Below are 20,974 nucleotides of genomic sequence, written 5' to 3' on the forward strand. Positions count from 1 at the left end.
TACCCTAGTTATGGTTTGAGCTCCCCACGTGTACTCCTTCCAAGTTAAACTTCCTAGATATTACGCAAACATATGTTCAGTGCCACCCCTATAAGCAATAATTTATACCTTAGTCAGCCATTCCAAAAACTGGAGTTAACAGAAGGTGGAAATATGTAACTCTTGCTAAAGCCAATGTCAGTTCTACCCAACTAAACATTGCCACTGCTGAAACCTCAGGCACCAACGATATCATAAACAACATCCACAGGATTATGTGCTGTGATACAACTAAGTCCTTAGAAGTAGAGTCCATTTACATAGAACTGCAAGAGAAATCATCAGCTAGTGAAGGATTTCCAGAATAGCAGCTTCCCTATCATTGAGAGTACAGAGTTCACCTGAAATGAAGAACTCGGTCCCTGGACGGACAGCTCAGGACTCAGACTGTAATTTCCAAGTGAGCTGTTACCCAAAACCCCATCATGTAATGACAGTTTGATGTCCTTGAACTCCCAGTCCAAGCACACTTCATTTTCCTTCAAATTACCTCCAAACAATTTCATTTGTATTGCACACATGTCCTGTAATCCAAACTCTCGTTCCTCCAAATTGTCTGCAATAGGAAACATGACTAACTCCTTCCCTGTGAGAATTTTTTTGCAGGGGGGCAGGGGGATGTGTGTGTTGACATCTTTTAAGCAGATTCTTCGGAACTGAACTTGTTACACAGTCTGTCAGTCTACTTGGAAAGTGTGAGGAAATCTTACTGCCTGGAGCTCACTGAGAAGCCCTGCACCTACCCTCATGGCCCCAAGAGGTCCAGATGGAGGTGATGCTCTTTGCTGAGGGGCTCCGAGACTTTTCCACATCTTCAAGGTAGAGGGAAATTGTGCTTGGAGCAAAAACATCAAGATCATCTTTCTCACATCTTCCTTCTCTTTCTCCCAAATAAAAATATTAAGACGATACCGAGAGATTTATCTCATCGAGAGAGAGAGACTGAAAATGAGAACTCCTCTTGGCAGCCAAGAGAATTCAAATGGATTTCGGTAATAAGGGATTTGAGCTTTCTGGTGCCATAGGCTTTGTGCCTGATCTAAATACTCTCTCCAGAGAGTAAAGACAAATATTTTATATTAATGCATATATACAGAATCTAGAAAGATAGTACTGACGCTCCTACTTGCAGGACAGCAAAGGACACAGACATTTTGGGCACAGTCGGAGAAGGAGAGGGTGGGATGATTTGATAGAATAGATTTAAAACATATACATTACCATATATAAAATAGATCGCCAGTGGGCATTCGAATTATGATGCAGGGAACCCAAAGCCAGTGCTCTGTGACCACCTAGAGGGGTGTGATGAGAGGAAGGCAGGAGTGGGGTTTAAGAGGGAGGGGATATATGTGAACCTAATGCCAATCCCTGTTGATGCATGGCAAAAACCATCACAATACTATAAAGCAATTATCCTCTAATTTAAAAAAAAAATTTTAAGAGAGAAAAAAATGATTGTTTAAATTATAAAACAACAACAAAAGCAATGACATTAAAATAAAATAAATAAATGCTCTCTTCATTCCTTCTCTGTTTCAGGCCAGTGTGCATTCCCAGTTCCACAGATCCACCTCGCCTTTTTGCAGACTGCTGGCCCATCCCACCACATTTAAACTGCCCCACACACCTACTCCCTTGACCCTTCAGTACTTGACACTTACCAAGGTTTGCTGGGTGAGCTGCCCAAGGACTGGCTGAGGGCTCCGTGCTCACCTATGGCTCAGGTGAGTGCCTCCCAAATGCAGAGCAGCATCATCATCCCCGAGGGAGCCTCTCCCAAGTTTCAGACTCCAGTCCTGACTCATCAGATTCCCCACGGGAGAGGGCTGGGCATGTCTACTTCAAGAAGGTTCTTCTCAGGACTTCCCAGTTGGTCCAGGGGTTAAGACTCTGAGCTTCCACTGCAGAGGGCATGCGTTCAATTCCTAGTCAGGGAACTAAGACACCACATGCTGTGTGGTGTGGCAAAAAAACAAACAACAGAAGGCTCTCCTCATCATTTTGATGATCAGCCAGGTTTAGAAACAACCAGAAAATCTTTGAGGAACCAGATATTGCTTAAAAGACACAAAATAGAGACTCAGATCTGGAAGGGCTCTGGGGGCCACATCACACACCCAGACTTCATCAGGAGGACCGTGTGTGTGTGTGTGTGTGTGTGTGCGCACGCGTGCGCATGTGTGCGTGTGTTGTGGGCAGGGGAGATATCAGGAGAAGCCTCCCTGCAGAAATGGTGGTTGGGCTGAGATATGCAGGATGCATAGGAGTTCACTGGAGCAAGAGAAGTGAAAAGCATATTCACGGCAAAGGAAGAAGGCAAAGGAAGAAGGCAAAGGTCATGGAAGCAGGAGGTGATACATACACAGAGCTGAGCTGTGGACAGAGAAAATAAGGATGGCATCAGAAGAGGCTGCAGAGGGACTTCCCTGGTGGTCCAGTGTCTAAGACTCTGAGCTCCCAGTGAGGGGACCCAGGTTCAATACCTGGTCAGGAAGCTAATCCCTACATGCAAAAACGAAAGATCCCACATGCGGCAACTAAGACCCATGGCAGTCAAATAAATGAACATTTTTTTAAAAAAAAGAAGAAGAAGAGGCTGGAGAGGGGATGTAGAGTAGAGATCATCATTAGGGAATGTTCACAGGGTGAATCTGTTAACAGCAATGGGAAATCATTCAAGTCTTTTAAACTGGAGCTGGGGATTATGAAGGATTGAGACCTCTCCTTGTCCAATGGCTCCCAACCTGGCTCACACATAAGAAAAACACTATAAAAATAAACATCTTCAGACTCCACCCCAGATCAGATGAATCAGAATTTCTAGGGGAGAAAGATCAGTCATTTTTTATAAGGTTGAAGAACAGTGTTTTAAGCTGTCACAAACCCCACAATCTTATATAGCTTTATAATCCTTCACTTAGTTCATTAATACATGCCCGAGGATGACTAAAGATGAAGTTACCCAGAGGCATCTAGTACCTTCCATGGATGGAGAAGCGATTCCAGGCTAAGTTTTAGGGTCAGGAAGATGGCTTTATTAGCAGAGGGCCTTGCTCTAGTTTACCAGCCTATGGTAGGTACAATTCTAATTCTTGTCTTTACAAAACTACTAACAACATTATGGCCTCTAGAATAGAGTTAATCCCATGAGTGTGGAAATCTGCAAATGCCAAGGAGCTGCTGTATTTAGAAGATGCAGATGTTGAGGTAGAAATCAGATTCACATGATGCAGGAAAGCAATGGTAAAAGTAAGGAAAAGAAAAGCTGAACTGAACAGCGGACTTGCTGATCATGCGGAGAGACGTTAGGTTTTTAAGTAATTTCAAGGGGAGTAGGGATGGAATTCGTTTCTGAAGTCTGGAGTTTCAATGCTGCCTGGAATTACAAATAATTTATGAAGTTACGAGAGATCCTTTAATTGAGTGCGCTCAGGCAAAGGGAGTGGTCTTCCGCTGACTTACCCCCTTACGGTACAAAGTAGGCACTAAATCACAGTGAACGTGACAGAGATCATTTCACATCACAGTAAAACCGATTCTAAGCACCGACAACAAATAGGCTATATTTTGAGCTAATAAAGGCAAGCAGAGACATGGGAAGGTTTTCAACATAATGTATTAGACCAAACAGTACAGCTAACTCAATTAAACAAAACTACTTCCATGAGGTCAGCTTTATCCCAGTAGATAATTCATTTGCTTCGGTTCAGCATGCACACAGAGCACTGGTTATTGGAGACACCTGGGAACTACAGCACGTCCCAGTGGAGTTCATGACCTTGACCCCTGGTCAAGGCCACTGGCAAAATGAGTAGGAGGTGATCTATAATTCCTTTTTGTCGTTATTCAGTCACTCAGTCGTGTCTGACTCTTCGTGACCCCATGGACAGCAGCACACCAGGCTTCCCTGTCCATCACCAACTCTTGGAGCTTGCTCAGACTCACGTCTATTGAGTCGGTGATGCCATCCAACCAGCTCGTCCTCTGTCGTCCCCTTCTCCTCCTGCCCTCAGTCTTTCCCAGCATCAGGGTCCAAATTGCTTTGTTGTGGCTTGTATAAGGACTGTGGGGGAGATGCAAAAGAAAACAATGCATCTAGCTTCTTGGGTCAAACTCAGGCCCAAGTACCTCCAACTTGTAACACAAAAGTCCAAAATAGACCAAGAATCCTTTCAGAAGCTTCCAATTGGAGATGCTTTCAAAGTGTGATGCTTAGCTAATAGTCTATGATTCTACAACAACAAATATCTAAGATTAAGGGAAATCTCAGAACAGTTTGCAGGGCAGTGACAGAGACACAGACTTAGACAACAGACTTGTGGACACAGCAGAGGAAGGAGAGGGTGGGACGAGCTGAGAGAGGAGCGTTGACATAAATACACTACCATGTGTAAAACAGATGGCTAGTGGGAAGTTGCCCTATAGCACAGGAAGCTCAGCCCAGGGCTCTGTAGTGACCTAGGGGGGTGGAATGGGGTGCAGTGGGGGGAGGCTCAAGAGGAAGGGGATATATGTATACATATGGCTGGTCCATGTTGTTGTCCATCAGAAACTAACACAACATTGTAAAGCAATTATTCTCCAATTAAAAAACAATGGTAATAGAGCAAGAGGGAGAACTCAGGCAACCAAGATACTAAGACACTAGAACATTTTGACCAAAAGAGAGGCTGATGCTTATTTTTTTTTCAATTCCAATTGTTGTAAAATAAAACAATAAGAACCCTGGGAACCCTTTAGTAACCCACTGATCTATACCCCTACAAGCCAAATTCCTCTAATGATATAAATTTCACTACCCATCACAACCCATCTTTTTTTTTTTTCCAACAACACACATGAGAGTTAAAAAGGGTCAAATCATTATCAGGATCACAAACTATGATGTCACAAATTAAACAGAATTTTCTCCAGACAAGGAAAAACATAATAAGTATTTCACAAGAATTGCTTTATTATTATTTTTTTATCAGTCAATTGATTAATAGTGAGTCATACCTAAGGGGCTTCTCTGGTGGCTCAAACACTTAAGAATCCGCCTGCAATGCTGGAGACCAGGGTTCAATCCCTGGGTCGGGAAGATATCCTGGAGGAGGGCGTGGCAACCCACTTCAGTATTCTTGTCTGGAGAATCCCCATGGACTGTAGCCTGTCAGGCTCCAGGGTTGCAATGAATCACACATGACAGCAACTAACACTTCCACACTCTCACACTTCTCATACACAAGGAATTTTGGATTTATAAGATGAATTGTGACTTCAAGCATTAATGAAAACTCCATTTAATTATGGATTTCTGTAGGATGTATATTTGCACTTTTGCTTTACCTTTAATACAGGTTCCTCTCAAGTGAAGGATAAATGCAGATGACATTTACAGAAGTCATACACTATAATTTCCAGACAATGAAGCATTTTGCCTTTTTTAATTAAATTTATAGCTCCATCAGAAAATGACTAGGGGGTAGGGTCTTTTTGTTTACATTTTATTTACAGCTGAATGAAGCAGGTAACAGGTAATGTTCCTGGAAGGAACCAAGTTTCCAACCAAAGAGGCCAATATCCCTTGTACTTGGACAAGCTTTTGCTTTGGATGAAAACAATTACCCCAACAAACAGCAAATCAAGTGGATAAACTTTTAATAAAAGAATAAGCCCATATACCCTGTATGTATTTCTCAACCAAGCAACTTAACTTTTTAAAGGTTAGGTTCTTTGTATATATACAGTTTCATTATTTGAGAAATGTCCTGATACATCAGAAAGAAAGCAAACTAAATGCCTGACATGCCAGGCTGAGGAATGGAGAATCAGAGAGCACACAGGACTTGCTGTGCTTTCATCTTCCTCCTTGTCTGGAGGCCCAGATCTACTGTCAATCACACCATCAATGAACGGTAACTAACTGATTTCCTAAGACCCACTGAGACATGACAGGAAGCTATGAGATTATTCCCACATTACCTTACAACTTTATTTCCATGCACTCCTTAAACAGTGACTAAAACTCTACTGTTTCAGGTCTGTTCTTTCCCTGGCACCATTCTAGGAACTAAGGAAACAAAATCAACTTGTCTTCGTCAGATCTGGTCTAATTGTGGGCTTGCAGACATAAATAAGGACACCCGCAGGTATTACCCTACTAGGGTGGGATTTGCTCAGAATAACTTAGGGCTTCATAGTAGAGGAAACATTTATTGAGGGCTTTCCAGGTGCCAGGAACTTTACATGGATTATTTCATTTAACCCAGAAATGAGCAGGGCACTTATAATCTCCACATTTTAAAGAGGGAAAAACTGAGATCTAGAGAGTTTCAGAAAGCTACTGTGGGTTCAGTTCAGTTCAGTTCAGTCGCTCAGTCGTGTCTGGTGACCCCATGAATCACAGCACGCCAGGCCTCCCTGTCCATCACCAACTCCTAGAGTTCACTCAAACTCATGTCCACAGAGTCGCTGATGCCATCCAGCCATCTCATTTTCGGTCGTCCCCTTCTCCTCCGCCCCCAACTTTCCCAGCATCAGAGTCTTTTCCAGTGAGTCAATTCGTCGCATGAGGTGGCCAAAGTATTGCAGTTTCAGCTTTAGCATCAGTCCTTCCAATGAACACCCAGGATCAATCTCCCTCAGATATATAAACAATGACACCAATGTGTGGTGGACTGGAATTACCTGCCTCCAAACCCTCTTCTCTTGATTTCCCTGCAACAGAATCCTGCAAAGCAGAAGTGGTGAGTCTCATCTTGAATGGGGTCTAAAAGAAGAAAGCAGGAAAGGCTTCATGGAGGAGGTGACTCTTGAGCCAAGTCTAAAAGATGAGGGTGTACATTGGTAGGCAGACCCAGGAGAGGGCAGCATGAACAAGACAGAGGTGCAAACATCTTAGCCCTCAGGGAAATTTCAGGGCAAGGACTGGAGAGGTGGCAAGCCACGCACTGGAGACACCCACGGGGCCAGACATGGGGTAGAGAACATTAAATCCCAGCTAACTCAGCAGTGGCCACAGGACTGGAAGAGGTCAGTCTTCATTCCAATCCCAAAGAAAGGCAATGCCAAAGAATGCTCACACTACCGCACAATTGCACTCATCTCACACGCTAGTAAAGTCATGCTCAAAATTCTCCAAGCCAGGCTTCAGCAGTATGTAAACCGTGAACTCCCAGATGTTCAAGCAGGTTTTAGAAAAGGCAGAGGCACCAGAGATCAAATTGCCAACATCCGCTGGATCATGGAGAAAGCAAGAGATTTCCAGAAAAACATCTATTTCTGCTTCATTGACTATGCCAAAGCCTTTGACTGTGTCGATCACAATAAACTGTGGAACATTCTGAAAGAGATGGGAATCCCAGACCACCTCACCTGCCTCTTGAGAAACCTGTATGCAGGTCAGGAAGCAACAGTTCGAACTGGACATGGAACAACAGACTGGTTCCAAATAGGAAAAGGTGTACGTCAAGGTTGTACATTGTCACCTTGCTTATTTAACTTATATGCAGAGTACATCATGAGGAACGCTGGGCTGGAAGAGGCACAAGCTGGAATCAAGATTTCTGGGAGAAATATCAATAACCTCAGATATGCAGATGACACTACCCTTATGGCAGAAAGTGAAGAGGAACTCAAAAACCTCTTGATGAAAGTGAAAGAGGAGAGTGAAAAGGTTGGCTTGAAGCTCAACATTCAGAAAACAAAGATCATGGCATCTGGTCCCATCACTTCATGGGAAATAGATGGAAAAACAGTGGAAACAGTGTCAGACTTTATTTTTTTTGGGCTCCAAAATCACTGCAGATGCTGATTGCAGCCATGAAATTAAAAGACGCTTGCTCCTTGGAAGGAAAGTTATGGCCAACCTTGATAGTATATTAAAAAGCAGAGACATTACTTTGCCAACCAAGGTCCGTCTAGTCAAGGCAATGGTTTTTCCCGTGGCCATGTATGGATATGAGAGTTGGACTGTGAAGAAGGCTGATCGCCGAAGAATCGATGCTTTTGAACTGTGGTGTTGGAGAAGACTCTTGAGAGTCCCTTATACTGCAAGGAGATCCAACCAGTCCATTCTAAAGGAGATCAACCCTGGATGTTCATTGGAGGGACTGATGCTAAAGCTGAAACTGCAATACTTTGGCCACCTCATGCGACGAGTTGACTCACTGGAAAAGACTGTGATGCTGGGAAAGGTTGGGGGCGGGAGGAGAAGGGGACGACGGAGAATGAGATGGCTGGATGGCATCACCGACTCTGTGGACATGAATTTGAGTGTACTCCGGGGGTTGGTGATGGACAGGGAGGCCTGGCGTGCTGTGATTCATGGGGTCGCGGAGAGTCAGACACGACTGAGCGACTGAACTGAACTGAACTGAAGGAGCACAGACTTGGCCCACAAGCCGTGGGAAGCCACCCAAGGGTTTTAGGCAGGTACATTAACGTGGTCATATTAGCATTTTAGAATTATCTGGTGACACAGTGGAAGACGCATTAGAGGGATATCAGATAGAAGGCAAGAAGATCAGGGAAGAAATCATCACATTAGTACGGGATAAAATCACTAATACAGCAGCGCTGGGGATAGAGAAGAGAGGATAAATTCAATAAACAGAGTTGCGGTGACGAGGCATGTGATTGACCAGCCCCAGGAAGAGAGAGAGAGAGGGAACTGAGTGATGCCATTTACCAGGTCAGAGATGGTAGGAGACTCGGCTGGTAATGTAGAGCCATGAGGTAATGAGCTCATATGGGGATATTTGAAATACCAGATTTCTATGGACCTTCTAAGCAGAGACATACCCAGTAGACTGATGGATATGGGGTCAGAATGCCTTACAACAAGCACACATCAAAACAATAAGGGTAATGAGCACTGTGGGTTCCCTAGAGGACCAGTATGGACGGTGGGGTGTTCTACAGAACTCTGAAACCTGAGACCAAAGAAGGAGCGTTCTCTGTTTTCACCACAGGAGGGCAGCACAGAGTCCCCACCTCACTGGAGACCAGTCGCTCTTCTGCTTCTTGGCTGCATTCAGGCCCTAACTGTTGACACAGGACACCAGCGTTCCACCTAAATAAAGATGGTTCCCAAGGCAGCCCTATCCATTTGCCCTTCCTGCCTTGAGCAGGGAGGCAGGCTGGGACAAGCAGTTTTCCTTTCAATATATTAGTCCTGACCGTCTGAGCCCTGATGACAGGTAAGGTGAACTAATTTCTCCTCTGTCTAAACACATCACCTAAAGTGTTCCAGAGGTGAAGTTTATGGAGGTTTCATGTGGGTATTTAGTCATCAATAATTCCACATGCCCCTGAAGAGTTTTCCCTTAAAGCGCTTTACAGTTTATGACTGCATCTGTATGTGGTCATTTGATTAACATCTAACTTACTATTTCTGCCAGGGGCTCCCTTATTATTTGTGTCACCCACTGTGTCCACCTAGTTAACATTTACCCTTCAAGAAATACTAAATGCTTACCGTGCACCAAAGGATTAGTTGGCTGAGACACAGTTCCTAACATAAAGTTGTTGCTTAGTCACTCAGTTTGCATATTAAAAAGCAGAGACATTACTTTGCAACAAAGGTCCATCTAGTCAAGGCTATGGTTTTTCCCGTGGTCATGTATGGATGTGAGAGTTGGACTGTGAAGAAAGCTGATCACCGAAGAATTGATGCTTTTGAACTGTGGTGTTGGAGAAGACTCTTGAGAGTCCCTTATACTGCAAGGAGATCCAACCAGTCCATCCTAAAGGAGACCAGTCCTGGGTGTTCATTGGAAGGACTGATGCGGAAGCTGAAACTCCAATCCTTTGGCCACCTGATGCGAAGAACTAACTCATTGGAAAAGACCGTGATGCTGGGAAGGATTGAAGGCAGGAGGAGAAGGGGACGACAGAGGATGAGATGGTTGGATGACATCACCAACTCAGTGGACATGAGTTGGAGTAAACTCCAGGAGTTGGTGATGGACAGGAAAGCCTGGCGTACTGCAGTCCATGGGGTCGCAAAGTGTCGGACACGACTGAGTGACTGAACTGAACTGTGTCCAACCCTTCGTGACCCTGTGGACAGTAGCCTGCCAGCCTCCTCTGTCCATGGGATTTCCCAGACAGCAGTACTGGAGTGGGTTGCCATTTCCTTCTCCCCACCAACCGTGGCTCCAGTATTGTCCACTTGGTCAGCTAAGCACATTGACACTGACTCTACTGAAAAGAAGCTCCCTCTGGTCCCCTGGCACTAGCCTCCAAAGTGCCCTCTAGGTCTGATCCTGACACTAAAACCATGACAGCGGAGCCCAGGGAGAAAGGTGCCCCCATAAGTCATCACACTAGAGATTAATAAAACATTTTGAATTTCTCTTATAAATGATAACATTGTTGATTCTTAAGTGAGAGATAAATTGTACTTTAAGAGTCTCATTTGTCCTCTTTCATGCTGAGCTGTGATATGCCTCCCCAATTCTTCATAATCAAAAGGCTCTATCTATTTCTCACAGCAGACACAGCCTCATGGACCGACCCATCAAAGTTAATATTTACATATTTGTTCTTGAAATTGAGGATTTTAATCTTGCTGCTCAATGACAAGAATTGTCATGAATTAATATAAAGAATTACAGACCTAACACATGATCAGACGTGATTAGTTTGAGAGGAACAAAAGGACATTGTACCATTATTATTTATGAAGTAACTTCACGCTGAATTTTTTTCTTCAGCTAACTTTTACAGTCATTTCTCTATATAGATAGATCAGTTCAGTTCAGTTCAGTTCAGTCGCTCAGTCGTGTCCGACTCTCCACGACCCCATGAATCACAGCACGCCAGGCCTCCCTGTCCATCACCAACTCCCGGAGTTCACTCAAACTCATGTCCATCGAGTCGGTGATGCCATCCAGCCATCTCATTCTCTGTCGTCCCCTTCTCCTCCCGCCCCCAATCCCTCCCAGCATCAGTCTTTTCCAGTGAGTCAACTCATACACATGCTAAGTCACTTCAGTCATGTCCAACTCTTTGTGACCCTATGGACCACAGCCCCCCAGGCTCCTTTTTCATGGGATTCTTCAGCCAAGAATACTGGAGTGGGTTGCCATTCCCTCCTCCAGGGGATCTTCCTAACCCAGGGAAGGAACCCGCACCTCTTACATCTCCTGAATTGGCAGGTGAGTTCTTTACCACTAGCGCCACCTGGGAAGACCAGAGCGAGAGATGCATGCCCTTTTATAGAGAGAGATACAGATCCACTTTATTGAGATATAATTTGCACACCATACAGTTCACTCATTTAAAATATGCAATTCAACCATCACCACTAATTTCAGAATGTTTCCAACACCCCCAAAGAAATCCCATCCATAAAGCAGTCTTTCCCCATTACCCCCAGCCACTGGAAACCACTAATCTACTTTTTGTCCCTGTGGCTTTGCTTTTTCTGGAAATTTTATAGAAATGAAATTACATGATGTGTGGCCTTTCTGACTAGCTTCTTTCACTGAGCATATTTTTAAGGTTCATCCCTGTTGTACCATATATCTGTACTTTGGTCCTTTTTAATCTAAGTAATATTCTGTTGTATGGATAGACCAGATTTCGTTTATCCATTCATAGCTGATGGACACATGGATTGTTTTCACTTCTTGATGATTACGAGTAAGTCGCTGTGAACATTCATGGTCGAGTATTAATATCTGCATGGATATGTCTTCATTTCTCTTTAACGTACACCTAGGAGTGGAATTTCTTGGCCACATAGTAACTCTGTTTTTAATATACTGAGGAGCAGAAGGCTATTTTCCAAACCACTGCACCATTTTAAATTGCCACCAGAAGTCTGAGAGATCTACTTTCTCCACCTCTTTGCCACACTTATTACCATCATCCTTTAGATCATGGCCATCCTAGTGAGTGTCAAGTGGGGTTCCATGGTTTTGATTTGCATTTTCCAAATGACTAATGACAGGCTTTCCTGGCAGCTCAGCTGTAAAGAATCCACCTGCAATGCAGGAGACGTGGGTTCGATCCCTGGGTCAGGAAGATCCCCTGGAGGAGGGCATGGTGACCCATTTCAGTATTCTTGCCTGAGAATCCCCATGGACAGAGGAGTCTGGGGGACTACAGTCCATGGGGTCACAAAGAGTCAGACACGACTGAAGCGACTGAGCAGACACACATGCAATGACTGATGGTGCCTGTAATAATTCTGGAATATGAATTTCCTCTACACTAACATGAAAAGCCATCTTCTGAAAACATAAGCAACCGTATAAGGCCATGGAATCTATAACATCAGTAGAAGCTGGGAGTGCCATCAATAATTGGGGGAGCAGAGGGAAGATGCAGTGAAGTTGTAGGTAGACAGTGTTCCTATTCTTGGGCTTCCAGAGAGAGGGGATGAAGAATCCACCAGCCTCCAACAAACGGGGGGCTCCATCTGAGGCTGCACTGAGCAACATCACCTCTATCTGCTCCAGTCGTGTCCTCAGTGCGTGATCTAATGAGGCGAAAGTCAGAACACAGTAAGAGCAGTGGGGATTGGGAGGCAGAAGAGCATGTGGTCTGCTGACTGGCCTCGGGGAAGACCTGGCTTAGAGTCTGGGAGAGGTTTGTACAAAACTCTACAGGACCTTGTTTCGATCCTGTAGACCAAAGATAGGATCATAAGAAGATAGTCCAGGGTTGTAAAACCCAAAGTGGGGGTGGACTGAACCCTTCAATCAGAAACTTCTTAAACTGGCAAACCAGCTGTCACCACAGCTGTGATCAAGGCCAGCCTGAAACAAACTAAACGTGCAGCACCCGCCTCCCCAGCCCTCTTCCCTCTGGTGGCCTCATCATAGGCTGACAAAGCTCCTCTGTTCCTGAGGTTTGTGTGAGTCAGCTTGTGTCACGAGAAATTATGAGAGCCACTGGACTGGGCATCAGAAGACTTAGAACAGACACAAGGAACTGGGCTCCATTTAAGAAGCTCAGACATCAAAAGCAAAAGGAAAGTGGGGGAGGGAGAGAGGGAAAGAAAAAAGGAAGGGAGGGAAGGATGGAAGAGAAGGGAGGAAGAGAAGGAGAGGAAAGATGCTTTATGTTCACCTCTATGATTCCATGTGGTATTTATCAGTAACCTAAGCATCTGGTCCCATCACTTCATGGGAAATAGATGGAAAAACAGTGGAAACAGTGTCAGACTTTATTTTTTTGGGCTCCAAAATCACTGCAGATGCTGATTGCAGCCATGAAATTAAAAGACGCTTACTCCTTGGAAGGAAAGTTATGACCAACCTTGATAGTATATTAAAAAGCAGAGACATTACTTTGCCAACAAAGGTCCGTCTAGTCAAGGCTATGGTTTTTCCAGTGGTCATGTATGGATGTCAGAGTTGGACTGTGAAGAAAGCTGATCACCGAAGAATTGATGCTTTTGAACTGTGGTGTTGGAGAAGACTCTTGAGAGTCCCTTGACCTGCAAGGAGATCTAACCAGTCCATTCTAAAGGAGATCAATCCTGGGTGTTCATTGGAAGGACTGATGCTAAAGCTGAAACTGCAATACTTTGGCCACCTCATGCGACAAGTTGACTTACTGGAAAAGACTCTGATGCTGGGAAAGGTTGGGGGTGGGAGGAGAAGGGGACGACAGAGAATGAGATGGCTGGATGGCATCACTCTAGGAGTTGGTGATGGACAGGGAGGTCTGGCGTGCTGTGATTCATGGGGTCACAGAGAGTCGGACACGACTGAGCGACTGAACTGAACTATTTTAAAATCAAAAGTCACCAGTTAGGATGTGACTCTCAATGAAATCAAATTGCTAGCCCAAGTTTATGACAGAAAGGGAAATTTGGGGGGCAGGAATTGTTTGTGTGGAGCCCACATGATCAGCAAGCTTGTGGTTGTAGATCACTGCTCAACATGGAGCAGAAAAGATCAAGCTGCCCTTGTGAATCCATCAGACCCCCATGAGGCTTCTCTCCCCTTCTGGCCATGTGGGTCAGATGAGCCTGATCTAAACTTCCAGTGCAGGGAAAGCACAGAACCTAGGACTAGCCAGTAAGAGAACAACTGGGGACCTTAGCTGGAACCAGTGACAAAGAGAAGGCATCTCTTTCTCCTGGACTTGAAGCGAGACACCCTTGGGGACCATTCTGTGGGAAAATCTGCCTATGAGAGTGGCCAACAGAAGAGAGTGATATCAAAAGACAAAGAGACACAAAGCACTATCGACACTTGAACTTTTGATTACACCTGTGCCTGAAATGAATTACCTCTGGAATTTTCCATTAAGTGAATGAATGACCCTCCCCTTCCACATATATACACATTTTTGTTTGGTTTCTATTTTTATTTTTCAATTAAATCAGTTTAAATTGAGTTTCTGTTACTTGCCAACAAAGCTCCCAATGAACACCCAACTTGGAATTGTTTCTATGCTCAGCAGTCACCATGTGGACCTTCTTTAGCACCAGGGCCTCTGTTTGGACCAGCCTGCTTATCCCTGGACCACACTCTTTTTCCATACAGACAAGGCAAATCCCCGTCAAGTGTCCCTACACAAGCCAACTGTCTTCACCACCAGCTTGCCATTAGTGATGCCCCCTCCCCTGTCCTGTGACAATCTGCAAGCTGACCCACCCACAGCAAGGACCCGCTCCACTCAGCCCATGCTGCTCTAACACCATCTGCTCAAATGCACCCTCAGCTCCAAGACAACAAGCCTGACACACAGCTCGTGGCTTGGCAGCATCTCAAAGGCTTTCCCAGCTAAGCAGTGCCCGGGGGTCAGGCTCATCTCCTGGTCTACTCCTCCTTGCTTTTCCTGTTTCCAGTCCACATATAAATGAAGGGGTTTTTAACTGCTATAGCAATCTGCTCATTATCAGATGCAATGACCGTTCTAAATGATGCTGTCACTTGTTGCCTGCTTGCTAATCTGTAGGGAATAAAGCCAGGCACAGTGAGAATCCTCTCACCACCATCCAACCCAAGTCCCTATGATCCCACTGGAGTTTTCTGTAAAAATTCACAGAGAGATTTACCTAAATCCTCGCAGTGAAGAAGACAGATGTATACAGATGTCCTAAATCCCACTCAGCGTCCTCTTGCATGTCACCTCCCCCTCCCCTGATGCTTCTATTCACTCCCCAACACTCCAGAACCTTTCAAACAGGCAGGAACATGGACAAAAGGAAGTGGCTGATCATACACCTGGATAGGTGTTTATCCCTCGGCTGGTGAATCTTGGTTCCCAGTCAGAACGGCACTGTTCCAAAAGCCGCCTTTAATTTTTATTATGCTGTGATTTCACCTAAAAATCCTATCTCTCTGGTTTTGGAGCAAGCTGTTGTTTAGTCTCTAAATCATGTCCAACTCTTTTGTGACTCCATGGGCTGTGGCCCACCAGGTCCCTCTGTCCATGGGATTCTCCCAGCAAGAATACTGGAGTGGGTTGTCATTTCCTTCTCCAGATCTTCCCGACCCAGGGCGTTGGCCAGCAGATTCTTTACCACTGAGCCACCTGGGAAGCGTTTGGGGTTCAGGAAATGGAGAGACATGTGCACACAGATGCAGCACAGTGGTTTACAGTGTGGTCTCCGGAGTCAGACTGTCTGAGTTTAAATCCCAGGTCAACCATTTGGACACACTACATAACACACTTCTCTTCTTTAATAGAGATAATGAAAAAAGTCACACCATTAGGTTGTTGGGAAGGTCAACAATGATAATGTACACAGAGAATGCAGCACAGCACTCAGCCTAGAGAAAGTGTTGGAAGGACATTCACTATGGAGATGCTAACCCTCCAGTTGATGAAGGAGCTTGGTGGGTCCTAGAGCCCACAATGTCGAGATGCTCTCAGTATCCAGTTGTCTCCAAATGTGTGTCTGTAGCTCTCAAGTAGAAGTACTGTCTAGGGCGGTGGTTCTCAATACAGGTAAATTTTACCACCATGGGTCAATTGACAGCATCTGGAGACATTTTTAATTGTACCCGTTGGGAGGGGTGTTTCCACCTGCATCTAGTGGTAGAGGCCAAAGTTGCTGTTTACTGCTCTACAGGACAGACCTCCCCCAACTAAGAATCACCAGCCTGAATGTCAATAGTACCGAGATTACATAACTCTGGTCTATGGCTACATTTCTTGAAGTTTGGTTCTCTGGTGACCTGCATCAGAATTAGTTTGGAGTACAGGATAGAAAAGGTAGAGGCACCAGAGATCAAATTGCCAGCATCCGCTGGATCATGGAGAAAGCAAGAGAGTTCCAGAAAAACATCTGTTTCTGCTTCATTGACTATGCCAAAGCCTTTGACTGTGTGGATCACAATAAACTGTGGAAAATTCTGAAAGAGATGGGAATACCAGACCACCTGACCTGCCTCTTGAGAAACCTGTATGCAGGTCAGGAAGCAACAGTTAGAACTGGACATGGAACAACAGACTGGTTCCAAATAGGAAAAGGAGTGCATCAAGGTTGTATATTGTCACCCGGCTTATTTAACTTATATGCAGAGTACATCATGAGGAATGCTGGGCTGGAAGAAGCACAAGCTGGAATCAAGATTGCTGGGAGAAATATCAATCACCTCAGATATGCAGATGACACCACCCTTATGGCAGAAAGTGAAGAGGAACTCAAAAGCCTCTTGATGAAAGTGAAAGAGGAGAGTGAAAAGGTTGGCTTGAAGCTCAACATTCAGAAAACAAAGACCATGGCATCTGGTCCCATCACTTCATGGGAAATAGATGGGGAAACAGTGGAAACAGTTTCAGACTTTATTTTTTGGGGCTCCAAAATCACTGCGGATGCTGATTGCAGCCATGAAATTAAAAGACGCTTACTCTTGGAAGGAAAGTTATGACCAACCTAGATAGTATGTTAAAAAGCAGAGACATTACTTTGCCAACGAAGGTCCATCTAGTCAAGGCTATGGTTTTTCCCGTGGTCATGTATGGATGTGAGAGTTGAACTGTGAAGAAAGCTGATCGCCAAAGAATTGATGCTTTTGAACTGTGGTGCTGGAGAAGACTCTTGAGAGTCCCTTGTGCTGCAAGGAGATCCAACCAGTCCATTCTAAAGGAGATCAGTCCTGGGTGTTCATTGGAAGGACTGATGCTAAAGCTGAATCTCCAATACTTTGGCCACCTCATGCAACGAGTTGACTCACTGGAAGACTCTGATGCTGGGAGGGATTGGGGGCGGGAGAAGAAGGGGACGACAGAGAATGAGATGGCTGGATGGCATCACCGACTCGATGGACACGAGTTTGAGTGAACTCTGGGAGTTGGTGATAGACAGGGAGGCCTGGCGTGCTATGATTCATGGGGTCGCAAAGAGTCGGACACGACTGAGCGACTGAACTGAACAGGCTAGAAATGCATATTTTAGGGACTTCCCTGGTAGTTCAGTGGCTAGGACTCTGTGCTCCCATTACAGGGGGCCCAGACCCCGTCCCTGGTTGAGGAACTAGATCCCACATGCTGCAACTAAGAGCTAAGAGTTCACATTAAGTGTTAAGAGCTAAGAGTTCATGTTGAGATTTTGGACTCCAAAATCACTGCAGATGGTGACTGCAGCCATGAAATTAAAAGACACTTGCTCCTTGGAAGAAAAGCTATGACCAAGCTAGACAGCATATTAAAAAGCAGAGACATGACTTTGCCAACAAAGGTCCATCTAGTCAAAGCTATGGTTTTTCCAGTAGTCATGTATGGTTGTGAGACTTGGACTATAAAGAAAGCTGAGTGCCAAAGAACTGATGCTTTTGACCTATGGTGTTGGAGAAGACTCTTGAAGAGTCCCTTGAACTGCAAGGAGATCAACCCAGTCAATCCAGCAGAAATCAGTCTTGAATATTCACTGGAAGGACTAACGCTGAAGCTGAAACTCCAGTTCTTTGGCCACCTGATGTGAAGAGCTGAGTCATTTGAAAAGACCCTGACACTGGGAAAGATTGAAGGCAGGAGAAGAAGGGGACAACAGAGGATGAGATGGTTGGATGGCATCACTGACTCAATGGACATGAGTTTAAGCAAGCTCCAGGAGTTGGTGATGGATGGGGAAGCCTGGCATGCTGCAGTGCATGGGGTCACTAGGAGTCGGACACGACTTAGTGACTGAACTGAAGAGTTCATGTGCTACAACTAAAGATTCTGCATGCCACAACAAAGGTCGAGGATCACACGTGCCACAGCTAAGACCCGGCGCAGCCAAATAAATAAATATTTTTAAAAAAGAATGAGAGAATGAAATGCACATTTTGAAGCTGACCCCCAGACCTACTTGGTTAGACCCTCTAGGGCTCCCTGCCAATTCCCAGGAGGACCACAGTTTCATGGGACTCCTTCCATGCATCATGCCAGCCTTCACAGACACTCCCAGACCCATAAGCCTGCTTCTCTTCTGATGTTCCCTGACTAATTGAGGAAGACTGCAGAGGATCACGGAGAAGGCAATGGCACCCCACTCCAGTACTCTTGCCTAGAAAATCCCATGGATGGAGGAGCCTGGTGGGCTGCAGTCCATGGGGTCACTCAGTCGGACACAACTGAGCGACCTCACTTTCACTTTTCACTTTCATGCATTGGAGAAGGAAATGGCAACCCACTCCAGTGTTCTTGCCTGGAGAATCCCAGGGATGGGGGAGCCTGGTGGGCTGCCGACTATGGGGTCGCACAGAGTCGGACACGACTGAATTGACTTAGCAGCAGCAGCAGCAGCAGAGGATCAACACTGGGAGCTGCTCTAGGTACTGACTCTAGGTTCTGACTTTAGGTACTGACACATCGCTCTTCTGGGTTCCAGAACACACTGGGGTTGGTGACTCAGGGAAGGAGACTGTGAAAGCCGGAAAGCATCAGTGAGATCACCAAAAAGCCCCTTCTTTTTGCAAAGAAGGAAACTGACATCATTAAGAGAAAAAAAAAGAGAAAAATCCATATTTGGTCAAATTCCAGAGTAGGTCACTGTTGGGTTTTTTCCTATTTTTTTCCATCTTAATGAAAATCGTATAAAAAGGAAGTGGAGGAGGAAAAGCCTCGTGGCAGGAGGTAGAAAGAGAAGGGTTTGGTAGTTGGAAAGGTGAGAATAATGTGTTCCTGCAGTAACGGAAGAGGAGGCAGCAGGAGCAGAGACAGTCGGCCCGAACTCCAAGCTAATAACCATTGAGTCCTCCACCCTTCCCCTGTCAGCTCGGAGTAGCTCTGGCCCCTGCAGAGTCCGTGGGCCTGAGGCAACTCCAGCTGACAAGGCCGTCAGCTATGAACAATCAGGGAAACATCACTGGCCATATTTTTCTATCTTTCCTTTTGGAAACGAAAAGCAAGAGTATTATCAGTCTTGGATTATAACATTAAAAGGCAGACATCTTTCACGTGCTTTTTATTCAGCAAGATCACCATTCAGTGGAAAACTTTATGTTCTACACACAAGCACACACGCACACACATACACACACACACACATATACGTAACAGTGACAGATATATATACACACAGATAGATAAATATACACATGCACACATATATCCATGCACAGAGATACACATATGCATTCACCCCTGCACACACATATACAACACACACAGAGACACAAGCACACACATACATATGCGCGCACTGAGAGTCACAAATACATACACTTAGACACACAAGCACACATATACACAACAGTTATACATACACACATACATATACAGCGATACACACACACAAATGCACACGAATACACATGTACACATAAGGTACACACGGAGACACATGCTATCACAAACACACACACACACACAGAGTCTTGGGAAAGACAGCACATGAACACCCACCTACATTTCCCATCCTTCAAGCCTGTCTGTTCAAGCTTCTGTCTACTTTCAGAAATGGCATCACTGGAAAAGACTCTGATACTGGGAAAGGTTGGGGGCGGGAGGAGACGGGGACAACAGAGAAGGAGATGGCTGGATGGCATCACCGACTCTGTGGACATGAGTCTGAGTGAACTCTGGGAGTTGGTGATGGACAGGGAGGCCTGGCGTGCTGTGATTCATGGGGTCGCGGAGAGTCGGACACGACTGAGGGACTGAACTGAAAGCTCTCCAAAAGGCTTGGAGGAGTAGAAACCACACTCCCTGCCCTCAAGGGATTTTAATCTGGGAAGAGGACACACGCATCCCCATGAACACAGACAAAGCCACAGGAAGCAAAGTCAGCTACGATGTTAATGAGGTCAGGTGTGTGCATTAGAGGGACCACCTCCATCTATGTCCACCCCTCCCTGCCTGGAGCAGCCTCTCTGCCCGCAGTCTGAACTTCAGGCCAGTCCCTGAGCCTCCTACCCCAAGGACAGTAAGGAGACACTGATTTGTTGTAAATCTCAGGGCCTCAAGGATTCCCACATCCTTGAGCTCCGCTCCCCACCCCAAATCCTTCAAACGGGATCCCTCCTTACATACCATGGCTGGAGCCAGGATTACCCTGGGATCCTCCCCGTGGAAGGGAACATTTGGTTCCCCTGCAGAGCAAGAAGGTCCATTTCACTCCATAGGAGCACCCTGCCCAAGTGCAATGGGCTGAGGGGGGAGGAATTTCCCCCTCTCTGAAGGTTGACTGTGTACCAGGAGGGCCTATGGTGGAAGTGTCCGCCCAGTACTCAGACTGCAAGTGGAAAAACATAGGCATTGGGGGCAGGTAGAACCTAGTTCCAATCCTCTCACTGCCACTTCAGAACTGTAAAAGAAAGTATGCCCATTATTGAAATGTACTGAAGCAGGTGCCTACTGTCTTGATTTCTTGGTTGACCTATGCATGGTCTCTTTCTTTTGCTCCAGGTAATAGAACCACGATTTTCCTCTATGGAGAAGGTATCTGACTACCCCATCCCTAGCTCCAGAGATGGGCATCGTAGCCCAAGAGGTCAGTCGGTATATTCCAACCTCTCAGTCACGTGGATCAATTAATCAGCATGACCCA

At 45.4% G+C, this 20,974-nt stretch overlaps 1 long non-coding RNA gene across 1 annotated transcript in view; it reads right to left on the reverse strand.

Annotated features, from left to right (window-relative positions):
• Positions 1 to 2,398: 2,398 nt before the first annotated feature.
• Positions 2,399 to 20,974, reverse strand: part of LOC148776029 (uncharacterized) — a 36,414-nt gene continuing 17,838 nt past the window's right edge. The window contains exon 3 of the long non-coding RNA XR_016038797.1: positions 2,399 to 4,105. This is a non-coding gene — a long non-coding RNA (uncharacterized LOC148776029). The remainder of the gene's footprint in view (positions 4,106 to 20,974) is intronic.

Source organism: Moschus berezovskii, chromosome 12 (assembly GCF_049115385.1).
Source record: "Moschus berezovskii isolate FMDL1 chromosome 12, NW_MosBer_1.0, whole genome shotgun sequence".
NCBI lineage: Eukaryota > Metazoa > Chordata > Mammalia > Artiodactyla > Moschidae > Moschus > Moschus berezovskii.